Below are 12,459 nucleotides of genomic sequence, written 5' to 3'. Positions count from 1 at the left end.
ACATCCTGGAGGTGGCATCAGCACAAGGAGAACATATGGTGGCAGAATAAGACAGCCTGGAGGTGGCAGCAGCATAAGGAGTCCTGAAAGTGACCCAGTGACAGAGTGGTGCAGTGGGTGGCAATACCAGTACCCGGTGACGAAGGTGGGTGAAAATGTAGAACTTGGCATCAGATGTGTGGCATCAGGCAGGTGGCAGGATAAGAATAGTAGCTGAGGCAGAAGAAAACAGTCTCTTTTGTAAAAGTGTTAGTATGCACAAGTAAGTATTGAGGATATGAATTAGGTAAAACTTAACTTTTGATAATATGCTTAGGATAAAATATATAGAACCCATTTTTTTTTAAATCAAACAAAAGGAAAGGTGTGAAAAAAGCACCATGTGCCACCTACACCACCAAGTATTGATGTGATGCAAAGACCTCTAAAAGGTGGAAGGGAACAACATATGGGGGGAGATTTATCAAAACCTGTGCAAATGAAAAGTTGCTGAGTTGCCCATAGCAACCAATCAGGTGGTTTCTTTCATTTTGCAGAGGCCTTGTTAAAAATGAAAGAAGCCATCTGATTGGTTGCTATGGGCAACTCAGCAACTTTTCCTCTGGACAGGTTTTGATAAATCTCCCCCATGATCCATTGTAACCGATGGTGGTAAAAACTTAATGCCCTACTCTCGCATTATTAATTCCCTTTTTGGCAAGTGTTACTCGCCGTAAAAAGGGCGGCCCCACACAGGAACCTCTCCCTATTTCCACCTACAAACACTGCCAATTCCCAGGGTTTTTATTTGGAAATAGGGATTGGTTCCTGTGTGGGGCCGCCCTTTTCAAGACGAGCAACACTTTCCTCGAAAAGGTGGAAGGGAACAACGTATTGTCCATTGTAGCAGTTGGGGGGTAAAAACTTCCTCTGTAAGGCCCTACTCTTGCCCTATTAATTCCCTTCTTGGCAAGAGTTATTCACCCTAAAAAGGGTGGTTCCAAACAGGAAACTCTTTCTATTTCCACCTTAAAAAAAAAATAAAAAAATAACTGGGAAATGGCAGTGTTTGTAGGGGAAATAGGGAGAGGTTCCTGTGTTTTTTTTTTCTTTTTCATGTGATGCCTGTGCATGATAAGCAAAACCAGGGGCCAGTGACCAATTACAGTGGGGCGTTTGCTTGCTGGTTTTGCTTATCATGCACAGGCAGATTTAGTGTTAGGTCCCGTGCCACTTGAGAAACCTTGGCATTGGTGTGTGGGCACAGGTATATCCTTCATATAAGGATATACTGGCTAATGTCTCAATTTTACATTAGTTTTGAGGGTTAGCTAATGTCATTGTTACATCCACCACAGTAGTGCACCTATGTTTGTATTTTTCGTGTTTATGTGGCCAGGTTAACATCCTCCGGATGCTTGATGAAAAACTGCCACACTGCCGAGTAGCTGATTTTCTCACCAACAGTCCGCAATGATTGACTGCTACTGCCACCGTCTCCAGGAACCCCTGTTCCACTACCTCCTGGGAAGGTAGGCTGCTGCGAAATAGGTGGTCTACCCTGGGCACGTTTGGCTCCAGACTTTCCACTTCTGCCTCCATGCTGACTGCCAACCATGCTACTACCTTGCTGGCTCAGCTGCTGTCTCGCGGGCAACCTGCAACCCTCTACTCCTGATGATAATGAAGCCCCTTCTGCACTCGGCCCCCAAGTGTCATCGGCTACATCATCATCGACTTGTGTCTGCACTTCACTGATGTCCTCCTCAGGTTTCTCAACAGTGTCTGCTTCAGGAGCTTGAATGCTGGCAACACCACCTCCCACACCACTCTCCTCATCACTACTTTCCCGCCTAGCGGAGGAAGTGGTGGATGTCTTCTCCACTTCTTGGTTGGGCAGTAGCTGCTGACTGTCCTCTAGTATTTTGTCCTCACTAAATAGTGGAGCTGAACCCACAGCATGAGATACTTCTGTGGGGGAGGGAACAGCATAGGACAGAGGCAATGGGAGGACAGGGCCATGCCAACTTAGGGTTGTGTCTGAGGAACCCACCGACTGTTGACTGGGGGTGTCAGATGTCACTTGTGATGAAGTGGATTACCGTGTTAGCCAGTCAATGACAACAGATGGGTTGCTGGTCGAGACACGACTGCTAGCTGATACTGGGAGCTCAGGCCTCTCGCCCCTAGTCTGCTGCCACCTCTGCCTGATGACTTTAGGCCTCTGCCACTCCTCTGTGCATGTACTGGCAGTACTCTGCCTGACATACTTATTCATCAGATTCGATTCGCTCATCCCTACCCATAATAATGTACAAAAAAATCTAGTAAAAAAATACAATAAGAAATAGAAACAGTTTTTTAAAAAAAAAGAACGTTTCAGTATCTGGTTCTAATTAGGAAAAATGAAATACAATAAATCTATGTGATATATTATCTTTAAGGAGCAACCAAAGAGTGACTGCAATATTTCCAAATATCTGCACAATGGAGAACCAAAATAGTAAAGCTATACCACTGTGGTTTGCAAACTGACATGACCTTTTCTTTTAGTTTAGAAGTTAGGAGTAGTATCCCTGGCAATAATTATATAGCCCCCCTCCCAAAGGACTGGATAACTACCTAATGTGTATGGGGGCCTCCTGACTATTCACAAACAGACAATGATCGGTGAGAGAAGGATTGAGTATGATGAATTTAAACACCCAATGCTTTTGTTGTGCCAGAGATGTTTCTCTTCTATACCTATTGAAAACACGTGAACGCTCTGCTGAATTGAGTGTTCATATGTATGGAAGAATCAGAATGGTCTGTATGTAGGTTAGAGGTCAACATCTAATATTCCTGGTGGTTACATTGCTAAAGGAGTAATGGCATGATCTTCAGTTGTCTATGGAATTTCAAATCTGTGAGTGCTACTTCCCCTGCTTCCCTTCACACAGCCAGAGATGATAACATTCTGTTCCCAAGCAGACACATCTGGCTAACATGTTGTTTACATACAGTTTTATGTAACTGAAAGGGGTATTCTGGCAAAAACATTTTTTTATCTCCATATGCCTTTGGCTGCTGCAATGAAAAAAATAAACCTTGACTTACCTCCTGACGCTCCCACGGTGCCGCTGGTATCGCTGTTCCATCCTCCTTTGTGGTCCTCTTCCTGCTTCTGGGGCCCAACAAGCAACACTACTCATTGCGCACCAAAAATGGAAAAACATTTTCACAAACCATTTAAACTTTATTGACATAAATGCTATTAAAAACATCACATTAATAGTATATAGGGGCTCCAGCACACATACTGGACAGTATATACAGATCAGGGCCCATAAACACAGAACCCAGGGCACATACAGTATGAGGCAGATGATGCAGGGGTAATGCCATAGACAATAGCTAGAGAAACAGGATATAGCAGCTAAACATATACTGCTGAGCAGCTATGATGAGCACCACTGTGTCACGTATAGATAAATATAGAGTAAAAACCCAGAGGATGTAAAAGGGAGATACCTGAATACCATGTGTGAAGCAAGTTCATTCCCTTATGACGCCTCATCAGTGTATACACGTTTACTTACCTATTTCAGTAGTGTATTTGGTCGGTGACACAGCTCAGCTATCCCCTAGCCACAGTGATGTCTCGCCTTGGTAATAGGTTGAGCGGCAGTGTGATGTCTTGAACCCCGGCTTAGTCTTCTTTTTGTTGCCTGGACCCAATACATCTCATTGCCCGATCGGGCACCAGAAGCAGGAGGAAGACCACACTGGAGTCTGGGACAGCGATACTGGCGATATCTCATGAAGTTACTTCCTATCCTAGGATAGGGGACAACAAGTTAATCATTTGGGGTCCAACCACTGGGCCCCCCATCAAGAAATAAATGGTGCTCACCAAGTGTTCTCAGTCAGTGCTTTATTCTTTTTCTATGCGACCACCAAACATTGCCAAGTTCAGCGCTCACAAAGAGAAAGAATGGGGTGCACCATATGTCCCAGGGACAATTTATCATCGTATTTGCGCAATCCACAGGATTCATGAGATGGGAGCACCCCTTTAATACTAGGAATATAGATCTGTATATAAGGGGACCTCTCTAGTGGCAGCTTTTAGCAGAAATAGTTTATCATTTCATTTCAGCAATATGTCTGTTTCTTTCAGGCGGTGTCATTCTTGCATTTAGACGTTATAGCAGCTGTCATGGCGACATGCTATAGTTGTACTTACGCCCATGCATGGAATTCCAATGAGGAAAATAGTCATTCTACTAAAAAATTATTCTGTGTCATTATTTTTTATATGCCAGGGTATCTCTTCAATAGGAAGACTTATTTAGCTATGTGAATTATTTCTTGGTTTGATGTAAAGTGTGGCAATGTACTTAAGTATGTTTTATAGACTGTTTATTAAATATTAAGGTGTAATATTAAGAGCTGTCTTATGGCTTTCTAGCTGCTCATTAGGCAAACGAGATCCACTGGAATTTATAGCGCTGTCCTAGTTATATCAGACTGATCTCAATACACACCCGCCTTATTCATATTCTGTGTAGGTGTTTGGTCTAAATATAAGTGCTCTCCCTGGTAACCATTGAGTCATAATATTAGAAAAGAAAATACAAATTCTCTTCCTGGACGTCTGTGCTACATACAGTATCATTTGGTTACTTCAATAGTAAGCATGAAAGGCATACAATGAAAATAGTCTGTGAAAGTTCACATAAGGATAATGCAGTTTCACTCCTTGGTCTCTGTATTATTTCTTCTCATATACCTTAGCATGTCTTACTTTGTATTTACACTAGGATATGATAGTTGAAAGGGGTACTCCGGTGGAAAACTTTTTATTTTTTTTAATCAACTGGTGTCAGAAAGTTAAACAGATTTGTAAATTACTTCTATTAAAAAATCTCAATCCTTCCAGTACTTATTAGCTGCTGAATACTACAGAGGAAATGGTTTTCTTTTTGGAACACAGAGCTCTCTGCTGAATCACGAGCACAGTGCTCTCTGCTTACACCTCTGTCCATTTTAAGAACTGTCCAGAGTAGGAGAAAATCCCCATAGCAAACATATGCTGCTCTGGACAGTTCCTAAAATGGACAGAGATGTCAGCAGAGAGCACTGTGCTCATGATGTCACCAGAGAGCACTGTGTTCCAAAAAGAAATTAATTTCCTCTTTAGTATTCAGCAGCTAATAAGTACTGGAAGGATTAAGATTTTTAAATAGAAGTAATTTACAAATCTGTTTAACTTTCTGGCATCAGTTGATTTAAAAAAAAAAAAAAAAAAAAAAGTTTTCCACCAGAGTACCCCTTTAACCTCTTAAGGACCCAGCCATTTTACACCTTAGGACCCGGCCATTTTTTGAACATCTGACCACTGTCACTTTAAACATTAATAACTCTGGAATGCTTTTAGTTATCATTCTGATTCCGAGACTGTTTTTTCGTGACATATTCTACTTTAACATAGTGGTAAAAAAAAATTGTAACTTGCATCCTTTCTTGGTGAAAAATTTGAAAATTTTATGAAAAATTTGAAAATTTAGCATTTTTCTAACTTTGAAGCTCTCTGGTTGTAAGGAAAATGGATATTCAAAATATTTTAATTTTTTTTTCACATATACAATATGTCTACTTTATGTTTACATCATAAAATTGACAAGTTTTTACTTTTGGAAGACACCAGAGGGCCTCAAAGTTCAGCAGCAATTTTCCAATATTTCACAAAATTTCCAAAACTCACTATTTTTCAGGGACCAGTTCAGGTTTGAAGTGGATTTGAAGGGTCTTCATCTTAGAAATACTCCATAAATGACCCCATTAGAAAAACTGCACCCCCAAAGTATTCAAAATGATATTTGGTCAGCCTTTTAACCCTTTAGGTGTTTCACAGGAATGGCAGGAAAGTGAAGGAGAAAATTCACAATCTTCATTTTTTACACTCGCATGTTCTTGTAGACCCAATTTTTGAATTTTACAAGGGGTAAAAGGAGAAAATGTATACTTATATTTGTAGCCCAATTTCTCTCGAGTAAGCACATACCTCATATGTCTATGTAAAGTGTTCGGTGGGCGCAGTAGAGGGCTCAGAACCGAAGGAGTGACAAGGGGATTTTGGAGAGTACGTTTTTCTGAAATGGTTTATGGGGGGCATGTTGCATTTAGGAAGCCCCTATGGTGCCAGAACAGCAAAAAAAAAAAAAACACATGCCATACCATTTTGGAAACAAGACCCCTTGAGGAACGTAACAAGGAATTAAGTGAGCCTTAATACCCCACATGTGTTTCACGACTTTTGCATATGTAAAAAAATTAAATAAAATGTCACTAAAATGTGTGTTTCCCCCCAAATTTCACATTTTTGCAAGAGTTAATAGCAGAAAATACCCCCAAAATTTGTAACCCCATCTCTTCTGAGTATGGAGGTACCCCATAAGTTGACCTGAAGTGCACTACGGAGTGAACTACAATGCTCAGAAGAGAAGGAGTCATATTTGGCTTTTTGAGAGCAAATTTTGCTCGGGGGCATGTCGCATTTAGGAAGCCCCTATGGTGCCAGGACAGCAAAATAACCCCCACATGGCATACCATTTTGGAAACTAGACCCCTTGAGGAACGTAACAAGGGGTACAGTGAGCATTTACCCCCACTGGTGTCTGTCAGATCTTTGGAACAGTGGTCTGTACAACATTTTTAATTTGCACAGCCCACTGTTCCAAAGATCTGTCAGACACCAGTGGGGTGTAAATTCTCACTGCACCCCTCATTACATTCCGTGAGGGGTGTAGTTTCCGAAATGGGGTCACATGTGGGGTTTTGTTTTTTTTGCGTTTGTCAAAACCGCTGTAACAATCAGCCACCCCTGTGCAAATCAACTCAAATGTACATGGTGCACTCTCCCTTCTGGGCCTTGTTGTGCGCCCCCAGAGCACTTTGCGCCCACATATGGGGTATCTCCGTAGTCGGGAGAAATTGCATTACAGATTTTGGGGGGCTTTTTTCCCTTTCACCTCTTGTCAAAATGAAAAGTATAGGGCAACACCAGCATGTTAGTGTAAAAAAATTTTTTTTTTTACATTACCATGCTGGTGTAGACCCCAATTTCACATTTTCATAATGGGTGAAAGGAGAAAAAGACCCCCAAAATTTGTTAGGCAATTTCTCCCGAGTACGGCGATACCCCATATGTGACCCTAAACTGTTGCCTTGAAATACGACAGGGCTCCAAAGTGAGAGCGCCATGTGCATTTGAGGCCTAAATTAGGGATTTGCATAGGGGTGGACATAGGGGTATTCTATGCCAGTGATTCCCAAACAGGGTGCCTCCAGCTGTTGCAAAACTCCCAGCATGCTTGGACAGTCAACGGCTGTCCAGCAATACTGGGAGTTGTTGTTTTGCAACAGCTGGAGGCTCCATTTTGGAAACAGTGGCGTACCAGACGTTTTTCATTTTTATTGGGGAGGGGGACTGTGTAGGGGAATGTGTATATGTAGTGTTTTTTACTTTTTATTTTATTTTGTGTTAGTGTAGTGTAGTGTTTTTAGGGTACAGTCACACGGGCGGGGGTTACATTGAGTTTCCCGCTGCGAGTTTGAGCTGCCGCGCAAAATTTGCTGCATCACAAACTTGAAGCCTGATACTCACTGTAAGCCCCCTGCCCATGTGAATGTATCCTGTACATTCACAGGGGGGGGACCTCCAGCTGTTGCAAAACTACAACTCCCAGCATGCACAGTTTATCAGTGCATGCTGGTAGTTATAGTTTTGCAACAGCTGGAGGCACACGGGTTGGGAAACACTGAGTTAGGAAACAGACAATGTTTCCCAACCAGTGTGCCTCCAGCTGTTGCAAAACCACAACTCCCAAACATTCTCAGGCATGCTGGGAGTAGTAGTTCGGCAACATCTTTAGAGCCAGATGTTGCCGAACTACAACTCCCAGCATGCTTGGAGTTGTAGTTTTGCAACAACTGGAGGACTACAGTTTGCAGACCACTAATACAGTGGTTCTCAATCTGTGCCCTTCCAGATGTTGCAAAACTACAACTCCCAGTATGCCAAAACTGTCCAGGCATGCTGGGAGTTGTAGTTCTGCAACATCTGAAGGGCCAGATGTTACAGAACTACAACTCCCAGCATGCCTGGACAGTAAGGGCATGCTGAGGATGTGTAGTTTTGCAACATCTGGAAGGGCACAGTGGTCTCCAAACTGTGGACCTCCAGATGTTGCAAAACTGCAACTCCCAGCATGTCCAGACGCCAAGGGCTGTCTGGGCATGCTGGGAGTTGTAGTTTACAGGGTCCCATTACAGCAATGCATGTCGCTTTACGGCAACGTGCATTGCTGTAAAGGGCCCGACCGCGGCTGAAGATCTACTCACATGTCGCCGCCGCCGTCTTCATCGTCTGGATCCGGGTCTTCAGGGACGAGGTAAGTACCGGGCCGGGCCCCAGCACTCCCCCGTCCCCCGCCGCGTCCTCCGGTCTTCCTCCCGTCCTCTCCGGACTTCCAGGGGCGGGGCCGGACGGGAGGAAGTAACCGCCCCCCCCCCCTGTGATTGGTCGGTTAACTAACCGAAGAATCACAGGGGATCGGAGGAGGTGGCAGGCTTGCCACCTCGCTCCTATACGTTAGCATGGTCCTGGCTGTCTGTGACAGCCGGGATCATGCGAAATTACCGGGCGGTCGGGTCCCAGAGACCCGATCAGCCCGGTATCGCCGCAGATCGCAAGGGCGATTTCCCTTGCGATTTGCGGCGATCGCCGACATGGGGGGCCTACATGGCCCCCGTCGGCGTTTGCCCTGGATGCCTGCTGAAGGATTTCAGCAGGCATCCAGTTCCGATCTCTGCCCGGCGCGTGGCAGAGACCGGAAAACGCCAGGGCGTATGGATACACCCTGGGTCCTTAAGGCCCAGGGTGTGAAGGCGTATCCATACGCCGTGGGTCCTTAAAAGGTTAACAATGGTGAATGTCATACATGGAGACCACTGACTCCGCAGAGGTTAATGGTAAAGCCCAGGAACCATATAGCTAAAATAATGGAAAGAAAATAGACATTGGCCCTGATTTCCTGATTTACTATTGTAAACCCGATAAGTTTTGGTTGTGTGCGAGATTCTGGCGCAGTGCGCCAGAAATTCTGTCTGCGCCGGAATTTGCACCAGAATTCTGTCTCATTGTGCCAGAATTCTGTTTGCGCCAGAATTCTATCTGAACTGAAAAATGTGACCAACTCTCCATTTTACTGAGAAAACTCAAAAAAGGGGCATGTCTGTCAGGGGAGAGGGGGCGTGGTCACAGAAAAGGGGTGTTCCCGACATTTTCACAAAAATATAAAACCAACTAAAAATTCGCTAAAATTTCACTTTTTTTGTTTTTCCATTAAAAACCCTATCACAAAAACATCAATATGATAAACAGTTGTTACACAAAAGCACAAGGAATAACCCTAGATATATTAACAATTTCCCAAAGCGTTTCCCCCTGTATCAGATACAATAACACGATTCATCAGGGGATTACAAGTAGGGAAAAAGGCAGGTTAGGGAATTAGACATTTGCACATCCAACTTACAGACAGATGTTAATACAATTAAAGCGGCACAAGTTTGGTTAGTACACTTAATGCTTCACATAGATTAGACGAATTGCTTAAAGTCTCTCCTTTAAAGATAATCAGTAAAACCTAAAAAGAGGGAAAAAGAAAAAGAGAGACAACAAAATAGGACATACAACACAGAAACAAAAATAGCAAAAAAAGCACATGTAAAAAAACAATGATCAAACCATAAATGTTAGATATACTAGACATACATGCAAGCAAATAGCTAAGCTGCACACAAAAGATACAGACGATAAAAAAGTGAACACACACTCACACTTCAGTCAAAGTAGTGTTCAAAACATATCTTGAGCTTTACCTTCAGCGATTAGTAGTTTAGTGGACATTATGAAGAGAGAAGTAGGTATAGTAGATAATAGCCAGCATATTGGTCAACACAAAACACGGATTTCTGAATCCAATAATGACTACATTAGGAAAATAGGAATAATGAAACTATAAATAATACCAAGTGTCCGAAAAACATTTCTGCTATCTTCTCTCCTCTTATTTTATCTATCACACCTCTCCAGGGTCTCCAGATATGACATATACCCCTCAGCAGGCAGGCAACCAAGATATACAAATCACCATCCTACTAAGAGTCTAGGAGAACAAGTATATGATTATGTACACATATGTCCTAAAATTGTTTCCTAATCACAATGGTAAGAAAGGAATGGAATGTTAGGGCCCTGGAAGGTAATGTAAGGGCCACATGGGATGGGCCATCATCCCCTCCCTAAAGGGTTCAGTTTAAGTGGATGGGAAATAGTTAATATAATGTTTACAGTTTTGAGTCTGCACAGTTACTAACCTTTGTGCCGAGTTTTCTCATAGGGCCAGCATGTTGCTGGGCAGAATGGCTCTGGATCAGGATTGATGAATCGCTGTAGCGGCGGGAAGACAGAAGTATATTTAAACAACAGCTGGACTGACCCGGTGGTCAGTCTGAAGTAACACCTGTGGAAGATTCAGCGTGCTATTGTTCTTGAATTTCATCAAGAAGTGCATTACTATGTCCTGCCCTCATACAAATGAGCTGTATCTTCGTTTATTAGAGAAAGCCGCGGGCCCGGGCGGCGAAGCCTGGCTCATGAGATGCTTACAGGAATGCCCATCTTCAGTACATCCAGTAGAGGAGGAGACTCGGACGCCACTGCCTGTTCCGGTTACGTTCCCTTTGCCTTCCGGAAGTTCCGACGCCACCGAGGACGCTATGGAGTCACGGGAGGTGGTTGCGCCTGCGCCTAATGTTCCGGACGTCATCTTCGATGGACCAGCACCGGAAGTCGTCATCGGAGCTAGGCCGGAAGCCAGAGGATCCCCGGAGCAGCTCAGAAGGTCCTTGAGGAGCTCCAGCCGGACGAAAAGGAAGAATTATTCACCGGAAATCGCCGGCAGCAGCCGGGCAACCAGCAAGAAGACCACCGTCCCACCCTCCCGCCCAGCCGGTTCCGGATCACCGTCGAGGAGAGAAGACGCAGGCCCTTCAGCTGCGGTGAGGGCATCGGGTGGTGAGTATGATGCCGCTCAGTCTTTATTGCATAGAAGTTTAGCTGGGTGTATGGGTTCAACGCCTGGGCATAGCTTCCTTGCTGGCATGGCGGCCTTCTTTAATATGATGGCTGCGGTGCCGGCAGGGGAGCAGTTAACGACCCCCCCTCACTCTCATTCTGCTTCTTTGGGGAATCCCAGCAGTGCCTGGGTTCCTCAACCTAACAGCTCCGGGTTAACCCATTCCTGCCCGGCAACCAGTAATAGCTCAGCTAAAGAGGGTAACACGCCTGACATGTCAGGCAAACAGCAGGATTCGGAACGGCAATCTCTCCCCTCCTTGTCAGTTCCTGGTGTTTGTATGAAGGAGGCTCTTACTTGTGAGTTGTCTCCGTTAGGTTTTCACTTATCGGTCAGCACCAAGGAAAAGATATGGAGGGGCGAATATATTGAGATATTCTCTTTGTTGCCGTCAGTTAAGGAACAACAGAAAAGTTCTGATGGCAAGAAGGAGGACAAGGAGGATGAGAAAAGGAAAACGCAAGCGGTGAGGTCATTTAATAATTGGGTGCAAGCGTTTTGTATTTTTGCCACAGTCATGGGTGAGAAGAAGCCGAATTTATGTTCGGCTTTATTCCAACACATGGACATTATATTGGAGGCATACAGAAATTTTGGTGGGGTTGCCTGGATAGGTTATGATGAAATGTTTCGTCAGAAATTATCTGTCCATCCTCAAATTAAATGGGGTCAAAAGGATGTGGGTTTGTGGCTGAATTTAATGTTACCACAAAGGTCTCGCAGCTTGCCTCCCGCAGGTCATGGCTCCTTTCGCAAAGGGGTATGTTTTGCCTTTAACGAGAGCCATTGCAGGTGGCAGGCCAGCTGCAAATATAGACACGAATGCTCCCATTGCGGGGCAAGTCACCCAGTCTCCAAATGCTTTAAAAGAATCAATTTGTCTACCCAGAATGCCCCGTCCAGCAGGGAGGCGCTTTCCCGCAGCATGGACTCCAGTGACGCTCAGAAACATGTTGCCATTTCTAAGCAGGTACCCAGACACGCTGAGAGCTAATATGTTGCTGGAGGGTTTTACTATTGGTTTTTTTTGTTCCTGAATTTTCTGGCACGGGATGCTCCTGGGTAGATAATTTGAAATCAGTGGCTCGACATGCTGAGGTGGTCAGAAAGAAAATAAAGAAAGAGGTTGAGGAGAGCAGAGTTGAGGGTCCTTTTGATTCCCCCCCGTTTGATAATTTTAGGTTGTCCCCTTTGGGTATTGTCCCCAAAAAAGAACCAGGGGAGTTCAGATTAATTCATCATTTATCTTACCCTTTAAATTCATCTCTGAATGATGCGGTTAACAATGTGA

At 44.1% G+C, this 12,459-nt stretch overlaps 1 long non-coding RNA gene across 1 annotated transcript in view; it reads right to left on the bottom strand.

Annotated features, from left to right (window-relative positions):
- The window catches only part of LOC130304309 (uncharacterized), a 47,171-nt gene that overhangs the window by 17,158 nt on the left and 17,554 nt on the right, over window positions 1-12,459 (bottom strand). The window contains exon 2 of the long non-coding RNA XR_008854092.1: window positions 3,561-3,798. This is a non-coding gene — a long non-coding RNA (uncharacterized LOC130304309). The remainder of the gene's footprint in view (window positions 1-3,560; window positions 3,799-12,459) is intronic.

Source organism: Hyla sarda, chromosome 1, assembly GCF_029499605.1.
Source record: "Hyla sarda isolate aHylSar1 chromosome 1, aHylSar1.hap1, whole genome shotgun sequence".
Lineage (NCBI taxonomy): Eukaryota > Metazoa > Chordata > Amphibia > Anura > Hylidae > Hyla > Hyla sarda.
Note: the sequence above shows the minus strand (reverse complement) of the source record. Positions and strands in the feature narration are given on the sequence as shown.